The sequence below is a fragment of the Mobula hypostoma genome, chromosome 19, assembly GCF_963921235.1.
Source record: "Mobula hypostoma chromosome 19, sMobHyp1.1, whole genome shotgun sequence".
In the NCBI taxonomy this organism is placed as follows: Eukaryota; Metazoa; Chordata; class Chondrichthyes; order Myliobatiformes; family Myliobatidae; genus Mobula; species Mobula hypostoma.
This window is the reverse complement of record NC_086115.1, coordinates 56,632,693-56,657,161: the sequence shown is the minus strand read 5'-3', so window position 1 is coordinate 56,657,161 and position 24,469 is coordinate 56,632,693. Positions and strand designations below refer to the sequence as shown.

Below are 24,469 nucleotides of genomic sequence, written 5' to 3'. Positions count from 1 at the left end.
TTTTTGCAACACTTACTAAAACTGAATGAAAGTATACGAAAGTTAAATTATGTATTAGAATGTACTGCTGTGGCATAGCAACAAATTTCACAACATATGCTGGTGATACTGAACCTGATTCCAGTAATCAAGATATGGCAAATAGTATTAGAGATCATCTAGTCTTGATAGCTGGTTTAATGAAAAAGAATGTTGAATACCATCAGATTCAAACCTTCAATCTGTTGTAATCAGATCCTTTTTTGATGCAGCTTTAAGAGTTAGTTATTGATCTGGTGTCACCTCTCTGGTAGCAAAGAGAAGAGGGCATGTTCTGGGTGATGGGGTCCCCCTGGTAGAGCCACTGCTTCTCCACTTCGGCAACCTGGGTTCAACTGTAATCTCTGCCGCAGTCTGTGGAGAGTCTCCATGTCCTTCCTGTGACTGTGTGGGTTTCCTCCAAGTGCTCTGATTAACCTACCAGCAAGAAAATCAATTTCTCCTTGCAGTTAAAAAAAATTCCCTCCCTCTCTTCTCATCTATTCCCCTCTCTGGCCTCTTACCTTTTCTCACCTGCCTATCACTCCCCCACTTTTCCTTTATCCTATCGTTCCGCTCTCCTCTATCAGATTCCTTCTTCTCCAGTCCTCTACCTTTCCAAACCACCTGGCTTCATCTATCACTGAGCTACCCTGCTTCCCCTCACCTACCTTTTCATTCTGACATCTTCCCCTTTCCTTTCCAGTCCTGAAGAAGGATCTCAGCCCATATCATCAACTGTCTATTCATTTCCACAGATGCTGCCTGACCTGCTGAGTTCCTCCAGCATTTTGAGAGTGTTCCTCTGGACTTATCAGGCTAAAGGCTTTGCGGGTTGATAGGTCAATTAGGTTTTGTAAATTTTCATTTTTGTGTCAGTGAGTGAAGTTGGAGTTTGTTTGATGGAGATTTGCTCTATCACCAAAGGCTCTTGCAAATTTCCCAGAGCGTTTCAAATTGTTGCATCACCATCTGGTATGGAATGGCCACTGCACAGGGTCAGAAAAAGCCGCAGAGGGTTGCAAACTCAGCCAGATCCATCATGGGCACCAGCCTCCCCTGATTAGAGGACATCTTCAAAGGAGTGATGCTTCAAAAAGGCAGCATCTATCATCACCCAGGACATGCTCACTTCTCATTGTTACCATCAGGGAAAAAGTACAGCAGCCAGAAATGTATAGACAACAGACAATAGGTGCAGAAGAAGACCATTCGGCCCTTCGAGCCTGCACCGCCATTCTGAGATCATGGCTGATCATCTACTATCAATACCCGGTTCCTGCCTTGTCCCCATAACCCTTGATTCCCCTATCCATAAGATACCTAACTAGCTCCTTCTTGAAAGTATCCAGAGAATTGCCCTCCACTGCCTTCTGAGGCAGCACGTTCCACACCTCCACAACTCTCTGGGAGAAGAAATTCCTCCTCAACTCTGTCCTAAATGACCTACCCCTTGTTCTTAAACGATGCCCTCTGGTACTGGACTGTCCTAGCATCTGGAACATATTTCCTGCCTCTATCTTGTCCAATCCCTTAATAATCTTATATGTCTCAATCAGATCCCCCCTCAATCTCCTTAATTCCAGCGTGTATAAGCCCAGTGTCTCTAACCTCTCTGCGTAAGACAGTCCGGACATTCCAGGAATTAACCTAGTGAACCTACGCTGCACCTCCTCCACAGCCGGGATGTCCTTCCTTAACCCTGGAGACCAAAACTGCACACAATACTCCAGATGTGGTCTCACCAGGGCCCTGTACAAATGCAAAAGGATGTCCTTACTCTTGTACTCAATTCCCTTTGTAATAAAGGCCAACACTCCATTAGCCTTCTTCACTGCCTGCTGCACTTGCTCATTCACCTTCAGAGACTGATGAACAAGTACTCCTAGATCTTTTTGTATTTCTCCCTTACCTAACTTCACACCGTTCAGATAATAATCTGCCTTCCTGTTCTTGCTCCCAAAGTGAATAACCTCACACTTATTCACATTAAACGCCATCTGCCAAGTTTCTGCCCACTTACTCAGCCTATCCAAGTCACCTTGAATTCTCCCAACATCCTCAACACATGACACTCTGCCACCCAGCTTAGTATCATCAGCAAACTTGCTGATGTTATTCACAATGCCTTCCTCTAAATCATTGGCGTAAATCGTAAACAGCTGTGGTCCCAATACCGAGCCCTGTGGCACCCCACTAGTCACCACCTGCCATTCCGAGAAACACCCATTCACTGCTACCCTTTGCTTTCTATCTGCCAACCAGTTTTCTATCCATGTCAATATCTGCCCCCCATGCCATGAGCTCTGATTTTACCCATCAATCTCCTATGTGGTACCTTATCAAATGCCTTCTGAAAGTCAAGGTACACCACATCCACTGGATCTCCCATGTCTATCTTCCTGGTTACATCCTCAAAAAACTCCAATAGATTAGTCAAGCATGATTTGCCCTTGGTAAATCCATGCTGGCTCAGCCCAATCCTATCACTGCTATCAAGATATGCCGCTATTTCATCTTTAATAATGGACTCTAGCATCTTCCCCACTACTGATGCTAGGCTAACAGGGTGATAGTTCTCTGTTTTCTCCCTCCTTCCTTTCTTAAGAAGTATAGTATTTATGTATGGCACAGAGCTGCTGCAGAACAAATTTCATGACAATGATATTAATGATATTACTGGAGCAACAGGCCCATAGCAGATTGCATGTTATTGGGGCTTCACTCAACCATGGAACATCTGGACAACAAAGATGCATACATCAGGATGCTCTTGATCAACTACAGCTCAGCATTCAATACCATCAGCCCCTCAAGACTAATCAATAAGCTTCAAACCTTGAGGGTTCCGGCCCGAAACATTGACTGATCGTTTCCACGGATGCTGCCTGACCTGCTGATTTCCTCCAGCATGTTATGAGTGTTGCTAAGACCTTGGCTTCAATACTTCCTTGTGCAATCGGATCCTGGATTTCCTCACTTGCAGACCTCAGTCAGTCTGATAGGCAATATCTCTTCCACAACCCCCATCAGCACTGTTGCACCACAAGGATGTGTGCTTAGCCCTCTGCTCTATGCACTTTACACTTATGACTGTGTGGTTCAGCACAGCTCCAATGTCAGGTTCAAGTTTGCTGATGATGCCTCTGTTGTAGGCCAGATCAAAGGTGGTGGTGAATCAGCATATGGGATGGAGATTGGTGTGGTATTCCATTGATTCTGTTATGGTTATTATTCTATTACAGGTTTATTGAGAATCTCAGGGTTGTACTTTGACAAGAAATTCACTTTGAACTTTTAAATGAGATTCTGATACTGAAGTATGAGGAGAATAAAGTGAGGTATTTAAAATGGAACATGATGGTCAGTGACTCAGTAGGCTTAACCCAAGACATCTATTCATTGAGAATGAGCGAAGCCCGGAGAGATGGTTAAATTAATTGTCTCTTCCACTCCCTTGAGATTTCATGAACTGGAGAGATGCTGAAGGAATTCATATTAGCTCTCTGCAGGAAGTTACCTGCAATAGTGAGAGAAAGTTTAAAAGAACAAATAAAGTGACCTACAAAACAATGTCAAATAGCTTTGTCACAATTTGGATCTCTTTAACTGCCATTCAAGCATACACAAATACAGCCAAACAAAACAGTTTACTCCAGGGCCAAGGTGCAAAACACAATACCGACAGTCATACACAACACAAGGCACATACAGCGCATACAAGATAGCAAGCACGTACATGAAATCAGTAAAATACAGTTGCGCAAAAAACGTCCAAAACCCTGAGTCCGTGAATGTTGTAGCAGTTTGCAGTCAAGCACGATAGTTTTGTAAAATTTATATTTAATGAAAGAGTTGGTTTTTTAAAAGGGAAAAGATTTGTAAATAACAGCAGACAGTGGCTGAAATATCTGCCCTGATGTTTACATTGAATAAGTTTATCCATTAGGGAAATGCAGCATGATCTTTAGTTTGTTCTGGAAAATCAGGTCTTTCTGATTGTTTGCTGTTATTACTGGTAGGGACCCCGGGTTGTAGGATGTTACACAGTATGGAAGTGGAATCTTCGCACACGACCCCCGAGTCCAGAGCAACCATCAACTACCCGCCATTACACTAATCCTACACAAAGTCATTTCATCTCTCCGCATTCCTATCAACTCTCCTCAGGGTTTACTAAACACCTACACAATAGGAGCAAGTTGTATTACTGTTAAATATGTTCTCATCGGCACCATCTATCATTAAGGATCCTCATTACTAACATCAAGGAGGTAGTACAGGAGCCTGAGGATACACACTCAAACGATTCAAAGCACATTTGTTATCAAAGCATGTATGCAGATACGGCCCCGAGATTTGTCTTCCCTCAGACAGCCACAACACAAAGAAGCACCAGGGAGCATTTTAGGAACAACTTCTTCCCCTCTACTATCAGATTTCTGAATGGTCCATGAACACTACCTCACTATTTTGTTTTTTTTTTGCACTTCTTTTTAATATGTATTGTAACTAGTAGTAATATTGTTTTAAGCATTATAACCATATAACCAGTTAACAATTACAGCATGGAAACAGGCCATCTCGGCCCTTCTAGTCCATGCCGAACTCTTACTCTCACCTAGTCCCACCCACCTGCACTCGGCCCATAACCCTCCATTCCATTCCTGTCGATATATCTATCCAATTTAACTTTAAATAACAACATTGAACCTGCCTCAACCACTTCTGCTGGAAGCTCGTTCCACACAGCTACCACTCTCTGAGTAAAGAAGTTCCCCCTCACGTTACCCCTAAACTTTTGCCCTTTAACTTTCAACTCATGTCCTCTTGTTTGAATCTCCCCCACTCTCAATGGAAAAAGTCTATCCATGTCAACTCTATCTATCCCTCTCATAATTTTAAATACCTCTATCAAGTCCCCCCTCAACCTTCTACACTCCAAAGAATAAAGACCCAACTTGTTCAACCTTTCTCTGTAAATTAGGTGCTGAAATCCAGGTAACATTCTAGTAAATCTTCTCTGTATTCTCTCAATTTTGTTGACATCTTTCCTATAATTTGGTGACTAGAACTGTACAAAATACTCCAAATTTGGCCTTGTACAATTTCAACATTACATCCCAACTCCTATACTCAATGCTCTGATTTATAAAGGCTTTCTTCACCACCCTATCCACATGAGATTCCACCTTCAGGGAACTATGCACCATTATTCCTTGATCCCTCTGTTCTACTGCATTCTTCAATGCCCTACCATTTACCATGTATGTTCTATTTTGATTAGTCCTACCAAACCTCACATTTATCAGCATTAAACTCCATCTGCCATCTTTTAGCCCACTCTTCTAACTGGCTTAAATCTCTCTGCAAGCTTTGAAAACCTACTTCATTATCCACAACTCCACCTATCCCTGCATACTTACTCCATGCACAAATCCATGTTGGCTGTTCCTAATCAGGCCCTGTCTATCCAAATAATTATATATACCATCTCTAAGAATACTTTCCATCAATTTACCCACCACTGACGTCAAACTCACAGGCCGATAATTGCTAGGTTTACTCTTAGAACCCTTTTTTAACAATGGAACAGAATGAGCAATATGCCAATCCTCCGGCACCATCCCCGTTTCTAATGACATTTGAAATATTTCTGTCAGAGCCCCTGCTATTTCCACACTAACTTCCTTCAAGGTCCTAGGGAAAATCCTGTCAGGACCCGGAGACTTATCCACTTTTATATTCCTTAAAAGCACCAGTACTTCCTCTTCTTTAATCATCATAGTTTCCATAACTACCCTACTTGTTTCCATTACATTACACAATTCAATATCCTTCTCCTTAATGAATACTGAAGAAACAAAATTGTTCAAAATCTCCCCCATCTCTTTTGGCTCCGCACATAGCCGTCTACTCTGATTCTCTAAGGGACCAATTTTATCCCTCGCTATCCTTTTGCTATTAATATAATGTAGAAACCCTTTGGATTCATTTTCACCTTACTTGCCAAAGCACCCTCATATCTTCTTTTAGCTTTTCTAATTTCTTTCTTAAGATTTTTTCTACATTCTTTATATCCCTCGAGCACCTCATTTACTCCAAGTTGCCTATATTTATTGTAGATTTCTCTCTTTTTCCGAACCAAGTTTCCAATATCCCTTGAAAACCATAGCTCTCTCAAACTTTTAACTTTTCTTTTCAACCTAACAGGAACATAAAGATTCTGTACCCTCAAAATATCACCTTTAAATGACCTCCATTTCTCTATTACATCCTTCCCATAAAACAAATTGTCCCAACCCACTCCTTCTAAATCCTTTCGCATCTCCTCAAAGTTAGCCTTTCTCCAATCAAAAATCTCAACCCTGGGTCCAGTCCTATCCTTCTCCATAATTATCTTGAAACTAATGGCATTGTGATCACTGGACCTGAAGTGCTCCCCAACACATACCTTCGTCACCTGCCCTGTCTCATTCTCTAACAGGAGATCCAACACTGCCCCTTCTCTAGTTGGTACCTCTATGTATTGCTGTAAAAAACTATCTTGCACACATTTTACAAACTCCAAACCATCCAGCCCTTTTACAGAATGGGCTTCCCAGTCTATGTGTGGAAAATTAAAATCTCCCACAATCACAACCTTGTGCTTACTACAAATATCTGCTAGCTCCTTACAAATTTGCTCCTCCAATTCTCGCTCCCCATTAGGTGGTCTATAATACACCCCTATAAGCATTACTACACCTTTCCCATTCCTTAGTTCCACCCAAATAGCCTCCCTAGAAGAGTCCTCTAATTTATCCTGCCAAAGCACCGCTGTAATATTTTCCCTGACAAACAATGCAACACCTCCCTCTCTTGCCCCTCCAATTCTATTACACCTGAAGCAACGAAATCCAGGAATATTTAGTTGCCAAACACACCCCTCCTGCAACCATATTTCACTAATAGCTACAACATCATATTTCCAGGTATCAACCCATGCTCTAAACTCATCCACGTTTCTTACAATGCTCCTAGCATTAAAATAGATGCATTTAAAAAACTCTCCACCTCTTACTCTCTGTTTATCCCTAATGGAGCAAACAACTTTGTTACCTTTTTCTTCCTTCTCCCCTACATCTTCGGTCTGAGTGCTCCCGTTCTCTGTTCCCTGCCTATCCTCCCTCATACACTGTCTACTAGCTTTCTCTGTTTGTGAACTAACCTCCTCTCTCCTAGTCTCTTCAATTTGATTCCCACTCCCCCACCAACCATTCTAATTTAAAGTCTCCCCAGTAGCCTTTGCAAATCTCCCCACCAGGATATTGGTCCCCCTAGTATTGCAGTGTATTGCTGCTACAAAACTATTTCATGACACAAGTCAGTGATACTGAACCTGATTCTGACTCTAATAAATAAAATAACACAGCCTAATGCAATCTTCTCTCAGAGAAATTTGAGTTTTTGCCCATATGACATCAACTTGATACTTTTGGATTCCTGGGATGCACAATTCTACCACAGATATAGTTCAATGAAAATTGCCCTCCATTATAGAATGATTATATAGGAGATGTCATTAATTAGCTACAGCCATGAGAAAATCTGCAGATGCTGGAAATCCAAAGCAACTCACACACAAAATACTGGAGGATCTCAGCAGGCCAGGCAGCATCTATGGAAAAGAGTAAACAGTTGACATTTCAGGTCGAGACCCTTCTTCAGGAGAGTCCTGCATGGGTCCTGAAGAAAGGTCTCAGCCTGAAATGTTGACAGTTTACTCTTTCCCACAGATGCTGCCTGACTGCTGAGATCCTCCAGTATTTTGTGTGTGTTGCTATTAGTTAACCCTTCATGTGTAGTCTTGTTAGTTAGAAGCAAGGTCTATATTCTGATTGACTAACACATCCACTATCGGGAAAAGCATTCAATAGTAGTTCTGAAAGTTTGAAAGAGCTAGCAACAAAGGATGCACCAACAGCAAATTCAAAAGACCATCAACAAATTAAACCTATGTCCAAATAAATCAAAGCTTTTATTTCAGCTGTTAAATTTTTGATTGAGTAACCTTTAGCTCGGAACAGCAATTACAAGCATTGCTACTAGTCAAAGGATAATCAGTCATCTGTTTGTTATTGTGGAGATTACCCGACATGGCGCATCAACGTTCACATTTCACAAAGTACAAAGCTCACAGGGCAAAATCCTGACTTTCTGCTGACAAGAAGTTGAATTGATTTTATTGGTGCTGCAATAGGTAAAAAAGTCTGCAGTCACATAGAAATCTGCTACATTCATTTCAAAATTAAAAATATAGATACCTTCATGCTGAATATAGGAGCTTTCAAACTGATTGCAACCAAACTAATATAGGCTAAAGATATTTCATCTAATGAGAATTTTTTCTGCCAAGTCTGATTATTGACATAAACAGTAAACAAGAAAATTTAAAATCCAATGTTAAGGAAAAATAAAGCTACAAAATAAAAAAAGCAATATTCACCAAGAACAAATAACAATAAAATTAAATATTTATCTGTTAGAAGTGAGAGTGTATGCGCCAGTCAGTGTCGATACTGAACAGTATCTAAATTATTTTAGAAAATTACTTTGGCAAAGAAAAACATCAAAACAAAACAGTCTGATGAAGGGTCTTGGCCCAAAGTGGCGAATGTTTATTCCTTTCCATAGATGCTGAGTTCCTCCGACATTTAGTGTGTTACTCTGGCTTTCCAACATCTGTAGAATCTCTAGAGTTTAATCTGAAATTACTGATTTTTAACTCAAGTCTATCTCCAGATGCTACAATATGCATTGTTATCAATTATACTTTTAAAAAAAAATTCGGTTCATTTCAACAATCTGCGGGAGGAACTCAGCAGGTCGAGCAGTATCAGGACCCAAATCTCAATGCAAGATTTTGACTAACACAGTAACAATTCACTTCCTCTCACAGATGCAGTTCAACTCACTGAGTTTCTCTAGCAAACTCAGTTGCTCCAGATTCCAACATTGGCACTCTCTTGATTAGTTTTGATTTTCCATTTGGGTCACACATCACTATGTCAATGCAATGGAGTCCAACACTGATAGGTATAACCTTTTAACCAGGGCATTGATCAGTTTTAATTCTGTCCTCACAAAACACAGAATCATAAACCACAAATGGGTAAAAGAAATATCATTAGCACACTTCTGATTTTGCTGTTAAAATAGTACAGCACAGGAACAGGCTATTCGACCCACAATGTTCTGCCAAATTAGCTAAGAAGCAAAGCATGAACAGCCAAACACCAATCCCTCCCTCCCACACCATGCCTCTCATAACCTTGTAACTCTCTATCAGATCTCCAGTAGATTCCAATCTTTAGTAATATTGTGCATCAGTTTAATTTTATAAACTCAAAATCTTCAGCAAAGGACCTGAAAGTTAGAATTGGATTTTCCTGAGCTGAAAGGCTACAGTTAAAGAAAATTTTTCACTCAGCTCAGAAAAAAATCCTGTTTAAATGTCAAGTATATCAAATAGAAAGACGAGAGTAGAAGAAAACTGTTATTATTTTCACCTTATCACGAGCATAGGACTCAAAATGTCAAAAGCATGGTGCTGTTTATACAAGGGTAACTATACCATTTTAAATCAGCAGAGTAAAAGCCATTTTACATACCTGTTAGTTGAGCAGCTAAAAACAGTCAGTTGAAATGGAGTGCTTAAGGCTGAACCTCCTGCCGCACTGCTGGAACTGTTTTATGACAGGTACTCCAACCAGTAGTTTGGGTTTAAAGTTTATATGTATGGACAGACTGCTCACACAGCACTTACTCAAGATCATTCCTTCCATAGTGGAATTTCACTCCTGTAACCCTGTGGCAAGTAGCCAACACCTGTTCAAAGAGGCCACTGTGCCCAGGTAATCTTTGAACCTCTGCTGATATGAGTTCAAAGGTTCAATTTGCTCAAACATTGTTGATTGTTCCAACAATGGCTCAATAAGAGAATAAGTCTCAAGTGGTTTGGTACCGCTGGACAAGTTGATTTCGGCACAGATCCGAGCTCGATCCAGCGTATAATTGGTAGGTCTCAGAAGGGTCAGTACTCGAGATTCAGCAGTTTAATTCGATATCGATGGTTTAAATGAGTAAAATGTGTGTGCTCTTTCCTTGTTTGCTGATAATTCAAAGCCAGGTGGGATTATCAGCTTTGAGGAGGACATGAAGATTCTGCAAGATATACAGAGCTCAAAAAAAATGATTCAAGAAGGAAATGGCAGATGGAATGCAATGTGGGCAAGTTTGTAAGCGGCCACTATGAACAGAATAGAAGAGCAGTGTTCCTTTTAATGGCCGGGGGGAGGGGGTGTCTTGCAGCTATTGTTAACATTTTCCACATTGTATAAATATTGATTTGTGGAAGTAATTAAGGAAACTTGTAAACAAGTGAAAGGAAGTTGTTGTGCAGACACATGCAGTTCATCCTAATTAGATTGTTAACATTTAAACCACAAGACCCTAAGACATAGAAGCAGAATTAGACCACTTGTTCCATCGAGTCTGCTCCACCATTCCATCATGGCTGATTTATTGTCCCTCTCAACACTATTCTCTTGTCTTCTCCCCATAACGTTTGCCATTGTGTTCTCACGTCACTATGTTATTGCAAAGGAGACCTACACCAACACCTTACTAAACAGGAACCGAGCAACCTCCATTTTAATTATACAAAATGACTTGGCCTCTACGGTCATCTGTGCTAATGAATTCCACAGTTTTTTCTGTGTCAACTTTCATTGCAAACTTGTTGGAATACAAGAACAAGGAAATTTCATTGTAAGGTACAGCTTTGGTGAGATTACAACTGGAATGAGTGTGTGATTGCTCTGTTTATCTGAGGCAAGATATATTTTTCTCTAAGGTGGTGCAATATTGATCTGCCAGATTAATTGCTAAAATTAGATCAATTGGATTTTGGCCTTTCTTGACCACCTGGTTTCACCTATCAACTTCCAGCTAGCCTTCTTCCCCTCCACCTCCCCATGTTTTCATTATGGCATCTTCCCCCTTCTTTCTCGGTCCTGAAGACGGGTCTCAGCCCAAAACATTGACTGCTTATTCATTTCCACAGATGCTGCCTGACCTGCTGGGTTCCTCCAGCACTTTTGCTTTGGATTTCCAGCATCTGCAGATTCCCTCGTGTTTATCAATTGGATCTCATTGTCTTTGCGGAGAGATGAAGTAAAATATGTGTGTGTGTGTATATATATATTATATATCTGAATTCAGGAGAATAATGGATGAACTCATTGAAACCTGAAACTCTGTAATACACAGAGTAGATTTTGAGAAGCTCCTCCCTCTGCCACACTGTCTAACTGTAGATCATTGTTATAAGATTAAACATGAAGAAATAGGACTAAGGTGAGGAGGAGCTCCCTTGAGAACCTTTGGAATTCTCTGCATCTGTGGGTGGTCAATCAATGAGCCTGCTTATGACTGACGTCAATAAATTTTAGACACAAAGGAAGTTAAGGGTTGTAAAACTAAAAGGGCAAGTTCAGCTGCAATCTTATCAAAAGGTGGAAAAGGTTTGAGGATGTACTGATACGTGAGCATGTATATAGTACTGTGCAGAAGTCTGAAACATGCATGTGTAGCTAGTGTGCCTAAGAGTTTTGCACAGCACCCTAGTAATATTACACTGTACTGCTGCTGCAAAAAACAAATTTCATGACATATGTGAGTGATGATAAACCCAATTCAGATATGGGTCTCTGTTGTGTACTGAGATGGGAAGGGGGCAGGGAAAGGCGAATCATGGTTGGGAAAAGGGAAAGGGAGAGGGAAGGAGCGGGAAGGGGTGGGAAGCACCAGAGAGACATTCTGTAATGATCAATAAACCTATTGTTTGGATTCAAATGACCTTGTCTGGTGTCTTAGGGATGGGTGTGTCTGCACCTGTGCCAACACCCACCCTGGCACTCCTTCTCTGCCACCTGTCCCACACCCCTCCCCTGGCACTCCACCCTCACCATTCCTAACATCCTTTGCTCCTACCAGATTTACAAACTCACTTTCTGCTCCACCTTGACAAATACAATACCGTGCAAAATCTTAGACACCCTGGCTAGCTACATATGCCCACAATTTTTGCACCGTACTATACATGAAACATATCTTAACAATTATGTACAGGTGCATTATGACTGATATTCCCATAGTATCAACAAGTATTATTGGCTGATCTTATGAACATTGAGAACTCTCACGCTAGCTGTATATTAACTTTCAGACAAAAAGAACAAACAAAAAGTTGTGCTACAACTTCATAAGTCACCAGTCAGCTGTCTACTGGAGTACAGGTATTATGTTTGCTTCTGGGCATGCCTCAGAAGGGATTCCCTTGGGCAATCATTAAGGGAGACTACTATAATAATAGCAGAGGTAAAGCTCTGGGCTGTTCTCAGAGTGGATTATGTAAAAGGGATATTTAATTGAAGTGTTCAATATTGTAAAGGGTTTTTTAATGGAGCAGAGAAAGAGCTTCCATTTGTAGGAACGTAGAGAAACCAGAGTCACGACAAGTATTGGAAAATCATAAGACCATACGACCTGGGAGCAGAATTAGGTCACTCAGCCCCTCGAGTGTGCTCCATCATTCCATCATGGCTAATCCCAGATCCCACTCAACCCCATACACCTACCTTCTCGTTGTATCCTTTGATGCCCTGACTGAACAGGGAACAATCAACTTCCACCTTAAATATACCCACGGACTTGGCCTCCACCACATTCTGTAGCAGGGCATTCCACAGATTCACCACTCTCTGGCTAAAAGAAGTTCCTCCTTACCTCTGTTCTAAAAGGTCACCCCTCAATTTTGAGGCTGTGCCCTCTAGTTCTGGATACCCCCTCCATAGGAAATATCCTGTCCACATCCACCCCATCTAGTCCTTTCAACATTCAGTAGGTTTCAATGAGATACCCCTGCATTGTTCTAAATTCCAGTGAGTACAGGCTCAAAACTGCCAAATGCTCCTTATAGTACCTTATAAAGCCTCATCATTATTTCCTTGCTTTTATATTCGATTCCCCTAAATAAATGCCACCGTTACATGCAAATTAACCTTCTGGGAATATTGCATGAAGTCCCTCCCAAGTCCCTCTGCACCACTGAAGTTTCAGCCTTCTTCCCCATTTAGATAATAGTCCACATAACTGTTCCTTTTACCAAAATGCATTATCATACATTTCTCAACATTGTATTCCATCTGCCACTTTTTTGCCCATTCTTCCAATCTGTCTAGGTCCTGCTTCCTCAGCACTACCTACCTCCATCTATGTTCGTATCATCCACAAACTTTGCCACAAAACCATCAATTCCATTACCCAAATCACTGACAAACAATGTGAAAAGTAGCGGTCCCAATACTGACCCCTGAGGAACACCACTAATCATTGGTAGCCAACTAGAAAAGGCCCCTTTTATTCTGACTCACTGCCTCCTGCCTGTCAGCCATTCCTCTGTTTATGCCAGTATTTTTTCTGTAAGGCCATAGAATTTTATCTTGTTAAGCAGCCTCATGTGTTGCACCTTATCAAATGCTTTTTGAAAATCCAAGTAAGTGACATCCACTGCCTCTCCTTTGGCTACCCTGCTTGTTACTTCCTCGAAGAACTCTAACAGATTTGTCAAGCAAGATTTCCCTTTACAGAAACCATGTTGACTTTGACTTATTTTATCATTAGTCTCCAAGTACCCTGAAACCTCATCCTTAATATTAGAATCCAACACTTACCCAGACCACTGAGGTTAGGCTAACTGGCCTATAATTTCCTTTCTTTTGCCTCCCTCCCTCTTAAAGAATGGAGTGACATTTGAAATCTTCCAGTCCTCCAGGGCCATGCCACAATCAAGTGTTTCTTGAAAGATCATGACCAATGCATCCATCTTCTCTTCCCCGACCTCTCTCAGGACTCTGGGATGTAGTCCATTTGGTCCAGGTGACTTATCCACCTTAAGACATTTGATTTTGCCCTGCACTCTTTCCTTTGTAATAGCAATGGCACTCACTCCTGCTCCCTGACACTCACGGACCTCTGGCACACTGCTAGTGTCTTCCACAACGAAGTCTGGTGCAAGTACTCATTAAGTTCACCTGCCATTTCTTTGTCCCCCATTACCACGTCACCAGCATCATTTTCCAGTGGTCTAATATGAACTCTTACCTCCCTTTCACTCTTGAGTGGTGTCGGTAGGGTGAATGAAAGCAGGCTTTTTCAACTGAGGTTAGGCAGGACTATTACTAGAGGTCATGGGTTAAGTGTGAAAGGTGAAAGTTTGAAGGGGAACACATCCATTTCACAGCAAAGGGGAACTCAAAACTAAAGGCATAAGCTTAAGGTGAGAGGAGAAATATTTAATAGGGACCTGAGGGGCAACTTATTGACATGAATGAAATGAGCTACCAAAGAAAGTGTTTGAGGGAGGTCTAATCACAATATTTAAAAGATATTTGGATAACTGCGTGGATAGAATATAGGCCAAACATGGGTAAATGGGATAAGCTTATTGAGCATCTTGGTTGGCTTAGACAAGTTAAGCCAAGGGCCTGACTCCATGCTCTATGACTCTATGACTAACTGGCATCAGAATTAATGTTCAACTGAAAGAAATAATGAAATTCATCCAACCTAGATCAACTTTATGCTGTAAAAGAATATAGAAACAAAAGGTAGGTTTAAATTGGTTGGCCTCTCAAATATGCTTCATCACTTATAAGATCTGAGCTTGGCCTAAGCAACACACACAAAATGTTGGAGGAACTCAGCAGGTCAGCCCCATCTATGGAAAAGAGGACGGTCAACGTTGCAACCCAAGACCCTTCATCAGGACTGATGACTGTTCACTCTTTTCCTAGATGCTGCCTGACCTGCTGAGTTCCTCCAGCACTTTGTATGGTGCTTGGACTTTATGCATTTAAAGATTTTCTCTTGCTTGTGATTGGCCTCAGCACCTCCTTCTGGCTGTTTCCCTGGGACTCTTAATTTCCTTGTAGTTTAATTGAATTCAATTAATCTGCAACTTCGGACACCTGGTATAAAGATTCTCAATCTTCTGAGAAAAGCAAGTCCCTTAATCTCTCTCTCAAATATGTGAGATCTTATTCTGAAACTATAACCTTAATTATATTTCCCCAAATAATGCTCAATCCTCTTTCAATCCTGTCAACTTCTTCAAGAATCTCTTCATAATCTTCATTCTTCCATACTCCAATAGTTTTCATTCAGCTTACTCAACATTTTTCAAATATCACAAGAAACTTCTGAGCAATGGCTTCATTGCAAGCATATCATTCATTAAATATGGAGACCACATCTGTGTCAAGTCCAATCTCACCAGCATCAGAATGGGACAGCATGGTAGTGTAGTGATTAGCAAAACACTTTACAGTACCAGCGACCTGGGTTCAATTCCCGTCGCTGCCTGTAAGGAGTTGAAATTGAAATTGAAATATCTTATTTGTCATGCACCAATACAGTGAAAATGAGTTTGCAACTCTCATACTCAATGCTATAAAACAACAAATAAAATAAATAAACAATAAATGAAATCAAGTAACCAGCCAGTACAAGCAACGTCCAGCACAACTCAGATGCAGGACAGCCATAAAACCAGTATTAAAGTAGCAATATAACAAATTTATGGATGATGCTTGATCGATTGGTTCAGAGCAATTATAGCTCTGGGGAAAAAGCTATTTTTCAGTCTGGAAGTGCGGGCATAGAAAATCTTATAACGTCTGCCAGATGGAAGAAGTTCAAACAGAAGATTGCATGGGTGTGTATTGTCCTTATAGATGCTTGTAGCTTTCCTTAGGCACTGAGAACTCTAGGTTCTCCCTGTGAACGGGTGCTCCAGTTTCCTCTAACAGTCCAAAAATGTATTGGTTAGTAGGTTAGTAAGTTGTCCTGTGATTAGGATTGGCTGGGCAGCATGACTTGAAGGGCCAGAGGGACCTCCTCTGTATGGTATCTCAATAAATAATTTTGAAACTTTCTGAGTTTATATCTTTGCACAAAGGCTGATATCCTATTACTTGCCATAGCCAAATGATTGTAATTTTAAGGGAATGTTACTATGGATGGTCAATCTGACTTTATGCAGGGCAGGTCATGCCTTATAAACTTGACTGAGTTTTTTGAGGAGGTAATGAAGATGACTGAAGAGGGTATAGGACATTGGATGCTGTCTACATGAACTTCAGTAAAGCATATGGCAAGGCTGACTGGAAGATTAAGACATGTGGAATCCACAATGACATAGCAGACTGGGCTAAAAGGTATTAGCTGTTCAGAGAGATTAAACAAGCTTGGATTGTTTTCCCTGAACCCGGAGGCAGAGGGAACCTGAAAGAAGTCTGTAAAGTTATGAGAGGCTTCGATAAGATAGAGAGTCAGAGTCATTTTTGCAGGATGGAAATGTGAAATACTGGAGCAGGGGTTCCCAAACTTTTTAAACCATGGACCAATGCCATTAATCATTAACCAGGCCTGGGAAACCCTGCTCTAGAGGCTCACAGGTAGGAAAAGCAGACATGATATGGATGTTCAGGGATGCAGTTAGACAGGCTCATGAATTAGCAGAAGAATATAGTTCATGTGTGGGCAGGTGAGATGAATTTATCTGGCATCATAGTATCCCTGTATTGTACTGTTCTGTCTTTCTGTGTATTAGAATCCCCAGGTCATTTTATACCACAACATTTGATAGGCAGGGTGTCAGGACAAAAGGCGAGGGTCGGGCCAGTTCTGCTCGCTGCTCTGCACTGAGCTGAGGCTGTGGCCTGCTCAGGCTGCTCCAGGCTTCGTGGCTGCAGCCTCCGCAATGTTTACTCTGCTACGTGTGGAACTGAGCCTGAGGCTGTGGCCTGTTCCAGGCTTCGTGTCTGAGGACTCACTTTCATTCTGAATGCTATTTGCTTACTTTTATTCTTTGCACAATGTGTATTTTTCCCTCTTTCTCTCTCTCTCTCTCTCTCTCTCTCTCTCTCTCTGCATATTGTGTGTTTGATGGGTCTTTTTATTTAATGTGTTCTTTTGAATTTCTTGTTTTGTTAGGAGGTGTATCTCAAGGTTGAAAAAATGTATACATACTTTGATAATAGATGTACTTTGAACGTGAGTCTTACTAGTTTAATACCCTGACGTTCAGAGTTCAGAGTTCAGAGTATCTCATACGTCTGCTCAATGGTTCTGAGCTGGAGATGCTCAAACATTTCTTGCAGATGTAGGTCTTCCTTCTACCTCAAGGCTACTGTGTAAGGTAGATATAAAAAAAAATCCCACTACACTCTCCAGAGAAGACTACAGGAACTCTTTCCAAAGTCATGACTACTTTTCTTCCTGATAACTTTCCACATTCTTTCGTGGGCTCACTTCTCCTGCATTATGACAGTAACTGCAGATCTCCAATAGTTCATTGACTACACAATATTTTAAATTAATCTAACTGCAGGTTATATTTATGTGTTTAATTGCTTGAAATAAGAAAAGGCTGTGGGAAATTTTATCAAAGTACAGTATCAGGCACCTTTGACTTTTGATATCTTGATACATTGTTTTGATAGGATATCTGGTCTCTCAGCGATCTTGGAATATGAAACCATCCCACTGATAAACACAAGTGGAGTGCTTTAAATGAACCTTTGGAACTTGAAGAGTTTAAATTTAGTTTTTGTGGAATAATTCTAACAATTGGACTCATGCTTGGACCCCCAAATTTAATTGTTAAAACTGATATCTATTTAGAGCAGGGTTTCCCAAACTTTCTTATGCCATGACTCTCTACCATCAACAGAGGGAGTCCGTGGACCCCAGAAAGGGAACACCTGGGTGAGTTGGTTTCTTGAACAATAAGCCTGTATATCTTTAAAAAAAAGCTTAAAATGGGTATATATTAACCATATCTGTGTTTCAGGTAAAGCTCTTCCCTGTCCTTGATATTTTAGGGTGCCACAGACTTACTCTCCTGCTAAATGACTCTGAGCTGATGACACACAAAGCAGTCCTTGTACGTGTCGGAACTAGAAAGGTCTGTTCATCGTCAGAGTGAAGAAAAGAGCTTGAAAAATTACTACTGACTCCACTCACCCTAGCAGTCACCTATTCACCAAATTGCCGTCAGGGAGACGCTAGAAGTCCATCACCACAAGGACTACACATTACCTCCAAGGTTTCTTTCTTGTAGCTATCCAACTTATAAACAAAACTCACTTGGGTGTAATTCCCCAACTATCCCTGCACAATATCTGATAAATCAGGAGTTCCCAACCTTGTTTATGCAGGAAGATTTTTCCCGATGTTGGGGAAGTCCAGAACGAGGGGTCACAGTTTGAGGATAAAGGGGAAGCCTTTTAGGACTGAGATTAGGAAAAACTTCTTCACACAGAGAGTGGTGAATCTGTGGAATTCTCTGCCACAGGAAACAGTTGAGGCCAGTTCATTGGCTATATTTAAGAGGGAGTTAGATATGGCCCTTGTGGCTAAAGGGATCGGGGGTATGGAGAGAAGGCAGGTACGGGGTTCTGAGTTGGATGATCAGCCATGATCATACTGAATGGCGGTGCAGGCTCGAAGGGCTGAATGGCCTACTCCTGCACCTATTTTCTATGTTTCTATGGAGCAATACCATGAAGCAAGGGGTCCAGGGACCCCAGATTTGGAACCCCTGTGTTAAATGGACTTTCCTGCTCTCCTTGATCTGTTGATAACTATTAAGTCTGTTCATATAGTCACGTTTATTTAAGTTTGATTATTGATATTTGCACATGATTGTTGATTGCTCATAGCTGTTTGCACTATTGTCTTGTAAATTATTGGTCGCTATTGTGTTCGCTGTTATGGTATTGTCCTGTGTGTTACGTATGCTTGCACTGAACCACAACCAATTCTGTTAAGTTTCACATACGAGCAATAAAGAGATTCTGATCTACTTTCAAGTCAGCACACACTATAGTGCTGGGGCATGCCCATCCTGCTTTAATTTAGTTGATAACCCAATCTAAAGCCTGTTAAATAGCTCTCCTATGCATTTGATTCATTGAGTAGCTCCTCTGCTGGGCTGTGATGTCACGTTTTCAGACTCTCCCCTACACTCCACTGTCATTTCCTTCGTGTCCGGGTGCACTTTGCTTCCAATAGTACACGTTTCATATTGACCTGTCCTTTGTTCTACTTATTTTGAAATGACTGCAAATATTGAATGGAAGTCTGCTGTTAATTAATTACCAAATGATTAAAAAGCTTCTATCAACCTATGCAAAAGTCATCTAGGCTCCTATATTTTTATTACCTTTGCCAGTATATTTGCCAGAGATGATAAAGTAAAAGGTTATAGGAGACCCCTAAGTGCAAGGTAAAAGGAAATTTGTAAATGTTGGCAAAGGGCAAAAGGACACAAAACAGAATTATAATGAAGCTGTTGGTTGGAACCAAATGGCAGGAGGGACTTGATAAAAGAACAGACAGGTACAGTGTTCACAGTTGCTTGTAGGGGATGGTAGGATCAATGAAAACTACCTCACAACATTTATAGTGCTCTGAATGTGTAACCACTCCATGCTCAGAGTAATCGTGGTCTGCAAACTGGAGGCAGAGGCAGATGGTTCTCAGTATTTTGCAACACTAAAAACATCATTTAAATATAAGTGCAATATTGGGCTTAGTCATCTTCCAGTCCACCTGGTTGTAGCACTGTCACCTATGAGCCAAATTCAGCATTCAGTTTTTAATATGGCCTATTGGAAATTAGCTTCCTACTGTCAATTTTCATTACTGTTTAAAATATTTTGTCTCATTGCAGTGTTTGTTCAGCAATCCCTTTCTGTCATTCATTTCACTGTTAGATTTTTCCTATTTCCATCTCCTCCTGCCTCTCCTGCTCTTCACATTCAATTCAGAGAGCCCATGGTAGGACATTGCTTTAGAATTCAAACAGTGCTGGTTGAGCGTGAATTATCAAGACTTCATCCACCTCATCAAGAAAGTTTCCATGTATCCACAGCAGCTCCAGGAGTTGTACTACTGATAAATGCACCACAGGGCTGGCTGTTCCCTTAATTATGGACACTATCATTGTCTTTAGGTTTAACTCCTCCTCAACTTTTCCATCTACTGACATTGCAGGTATACAGATAGAACTGCATTATCAAAATACAATATATTTGGTATTTTCTTTCAACAAAGGAGCTCAGCACTTTTGACTGCGTTTCCAAGGGTCCATTGTATTCTTGAGGACATCAAGATACTCTCTAAACCATTAGGGTCACCAGCTAATGGATTTGCTACACTGCTAGATTCTGCAGAGGCAACTCTGAAGAACTGGAGAAATTCCTTTTAGATTATTCAAAGACAACATCATTGTTAATTTCCTAACTAAGTCAGGTCCCAAAACATCATAAGATCCTCCCCACAGACAGCCACAAAACAAAGAGCCACAGAACCAACCCATTCAAAGAAAAATATCAGATCCTCTCCTCATGCATACAGCAACAAAAAAAAAATGAAAACACGGAACTTAAGACAAAATCAAAAGGCATATTTCAGTTCAGCTCAGTGTTCTGAGGATGTGAGGAGAATGTTTTGTCTTGTGTAAGAATCCAGATCTGGGATGACCCTAAGCTTATCCGTCTAAAGCAGAGACGAGATGAACATTTTTTCCCCTCAGATGTTTGTGAATTATTGGAAATCTTTACCTCAAAGGATGAAAGAAGCAGACTGTTTGATAAGGGAGAGATACAAAAATGTGAGTAGACAGGAGTATAGATTTGCCTGTGATCTGATTCAGTAGCAAATCAGCTGTGAAGGGCCGAGTGGCTTACTCCTGCTCTTGGTTTGTATGTTCATATTTTGTACCGTGTGCCGCACTGTTCCATCGTAGAATCAGTGAATCATGCAAGACAGAAGGCTGGGCTTGAGTCATCATGACCTATCATAGTTCTTCGTTATTTTTACTGGATTGGGCCCAACTCTTTCCCAGTCCTCACACTCTCTTATTGTTGTTTTTTTCTGAGTATTTATCTTACTCTCTTTTCAATTACATTATTAAATTTGCAAGGTACATATGCTGCATACAACCCTGAAACTCGTCTTCCCCACAGACAACCGCAAAACAAAGAGCCACGGAACCAACCCATTCAAAGAAAACTATCAAACCCTCCCCTCATGCATACGGCAACAAAAAAAAGTGAAAACACGGAATTTGAGACAAAATCAAAAGGCATATTTCAGTTCAGCTCAGTGTTCATTATCCAGCAATCCAATAAATCGCCCAAAAGTAGCAACAGGAAAGGAGTGACCAGAATTAGAACACATCATAAACCGGAACTAGAGCTCAACTCTACAAACCACAGTGATTAGACCTTGGTCCAGCACCATTCGTTCCAGATCACAGCAACCTGCTGTACCAAAGAATGCTTCTCCATTTCAATAATGCCTCTCTTGCCAGCTGCTTTAAATCCGTTTCAAATTCTGGTTAAAGCCTGTTCAGGCGCCAGAAACAATTTATTCTCATCCATTGCATCAGTTCCTCCAATTATATAAAGACGTCTGGCAAAATTCCTTACCTGTCTTCAGACTCAGTTTGTTTGTCCACTTTATATGAGGCGTACAGATAGGGTAAATGCAGGCTGACCATTTCCGCTGAGGTTGGGTGAGACTAGAACTAGAGGTCATAGGGTAAGGGCGAGAGGTGAAATACTTAAGGGAAACCCGGGGAGGGTCTTCTTTGCTCAAGGAGTGGTGGGAGTGTGGATCGAGCTGCCAGTTGAAGTGGTGGATGCGGGTTCGATTGCAACAGTTAAGAGAAGATTGGGTAGGTACATGGACAGGAGTGGTCTAGAGGACCATGTGGTAGGCAGAACAGCAGTTCAGCATGGACTACATGGGTCTGTTTCTGTGCTGTAGTGCTCCGTGAGGGCAGCAAATATTTAAATTTTGCCATTTAACTTTGCACCTTTCTACAACAAGTGAGCATTAAATGGGGAGCATATTTTTCCACATGCCCTATTAGCCAAGATGTGGGGCTCAAAACTAGTTCAAATTAATAAAATGGCCCAACCCTACAATATTGTATGAGTGGGTTCCTGAATGCTCACTTATTCTTCCTTACCACAGAATCTACCTCATATCAGCCTTCCTGCCCAATCCCATTTCCCTCGATTGCACTGGGCCCCAGCAGTCTCAGTACCTCGGTCTTGAACGCACTCAGTAATTGAGCATCTGCAGCCTCTGGGCTGGAATAAAACTCCCTCAATGCCGTTCCTCCATCCTTCACTATCTCCCTACTCCTATATCCTTCTCCTTTCCTTCAGTGGGCAGCTGCTCTGCACCTGCTGGTACTACCAAACTGAGGGGTAGAAACGTCACCATCAATCCAAAATTATTTGTTTACTCAACTGTCCAGTCAACACCTTTGACCTTATTTTCTGAACAACTGAATGAATTTATCTCTCTTGGACAATGAAGGCAGGGGTAATCAGAGACAGGTTCCTGAAGGTTGTTATAGCTGGGGGGAGGTAGTGGAGACAAGCTCCCACTACCTATTAAATGCTCCCAAGAACATGCATCTCAGACAGCCTCTGACAACCAAGTCCATCTCCCGGCCTTCACATGTGTCTTAGCTACTAAACCTGATGGAACTGCTTCTGTTGGCAGCAGAAGGTGCAAAGGTGGGTAACTAGTATGTTAAAACCAGTCGCTTCGGGCAGATTCGGCTTGTAAGCCGTGGTTGGCAGCTCATCTAGGAGAAGGATCTCAAAACTCTGCTGCCTTGGGGCTATACCCACACATGGGGAAGACTTCGGGAGTAATCCCTGAAGGAAAATCCAGAGCTGGAGTTGCTTAGGCAATCCTACATGGAGTTCAATGCCAACTAGAAACTCCTGTGATGCTGCTGGTACCAAACTGTATCGCTCTCTGCCGTTCCTTTGGATTCATCAGCAACGTGGAGAGGGGGAACCTGCTACATGGGTAGCAGCTTGCTCTCCACATCGTACTGCCCTGGCTTGTGTAGACAGCAAGGACTCAACATCCATGGTTGACCCTGGTCAATGGAGGGCCTGCTAGATCAGAGGCCGGAAGCTTATAACAGCTAAAGAGAGCCCATCAAAGTAGGAAGCTAGGAGTACACAAGAGGTACAATGAAATTGTGAACACATGAAGTTTGAAAAGATATTGATAAACACAGACAAGGATAGTCCTCAGATGGCAAAATGTGGGGGCATCTAGTGGGATAGTACGTGTAAATGCATGCTATTTATTTGTTTATTTATTTTATTTTTATTTAGCGATACAGTGCAGAATAATCCCTTCCAGGCCTTTGAACCTCACCACCCAGCATCCCCTCCCCTGACAACCCCCCAATTTAACCCTGAATGAATCATGGGACAATTTAAAATGAGCAATTAACCGACTATCTGGTACGTCTTTGGACTGTGGGAGGAAACTGGAGGACCCAGAGAAAGCCCATGCCTTCCACTGGGAGGACACACAGCCTCCTTATAGAGGACACCAGAATGGAACTCCCAGCTCTGATCCCACGAGCTGTAGTAGGATGCACTAACCGCTCTGTTACCATGGTGCTCTGTGTACAGTAAAGTGAGTATCATAATGACCCAAGACCAATTAAACCGCTCCTGATGATTTTTAAAAAGTCAATGTTTATACATCTGGAAGAATCTATACCAACTCCATGTACCTATCTAACAGGTTCTTAAAAGACCCTATTGTATCCGCTTCCACCACCGCCACCAGCAGTGCAGTCCACGCACCCACCACTCTCTATGTGAAAAACTTACCCCTGACATCCCTCTAGTACCCATTTCCCAAGCACCTTAAAACTATGCCCCCCTGTGCTAGCCATTTCAGCCCTGGGAAAAAACCTCTAGCTAAAAACACGATCAATGCCTCTCATCATCTTGTACACCTCTATCAGGTCACCTCTCATCCTCCGTCGCTCCAAAGAGAAAAGGCCAAGTTCACTCAACCTATTCTCATAAGGCATGCTCCCCAATCCAGGCAACATCCTTATAAATCTCCTCTGCACTCTCTCTATAGTATCCACATCCTTCCGGTAGTGAGGTGACCAGAACTGAGCACAGTACTCCAAGTGGGGTTTGAGTGGTGCCGCAAAAAGGCAGCATCCATCATTAAGGACCCCCATCACCCAGATCATACCTTGTTCTCATTGCTACCATCAGGAAGGAGGTACAAGAACCCGAAGGCACTCACTCAATGATTCAGGAACAGCTTCTTCCCCTCTGCCATCAGATTTCTGAATGGACATTGAACTGATGAACACTACCTCACTAGTTTTTAATTTGCACTAATTTAATTTAACTATCTTATACACAACACACACACACTTAGAGTAATTCTCATTTTTTTCCTCAATTATGTATTGCATTGTACT

General features: G+C 41.5%; 1 protein-coding gene across 2 annotated transcripts in view; it reads right to left on the bottom strand.

Annotated features, from left to right (window-relative positions):
• The window catches only part of acsl5 (acyl-CoA synthetase long chain family member 5), a 117,779-nt gene that overhangs the window by 57,997 nt on the left and 35,313 nt on the right, over positions 1-24,469 (bottom strand). The window contains exon 1 of one of the 2 annotated variants that reach the window (XM_063071938.1): positions 9,672-9,849. The exons of the other annotated variant lie outside the window; for it this stretch is intronic. The gene's annotated coding sequence lies outside the window, so the exon portion shown is untranslated. Of the gene's footprint in view, positions 1-9,671; positions 9,850-24,469 lie in introns of those variants that run through there. 2 annotated transcript variants of the gene reach the window in all.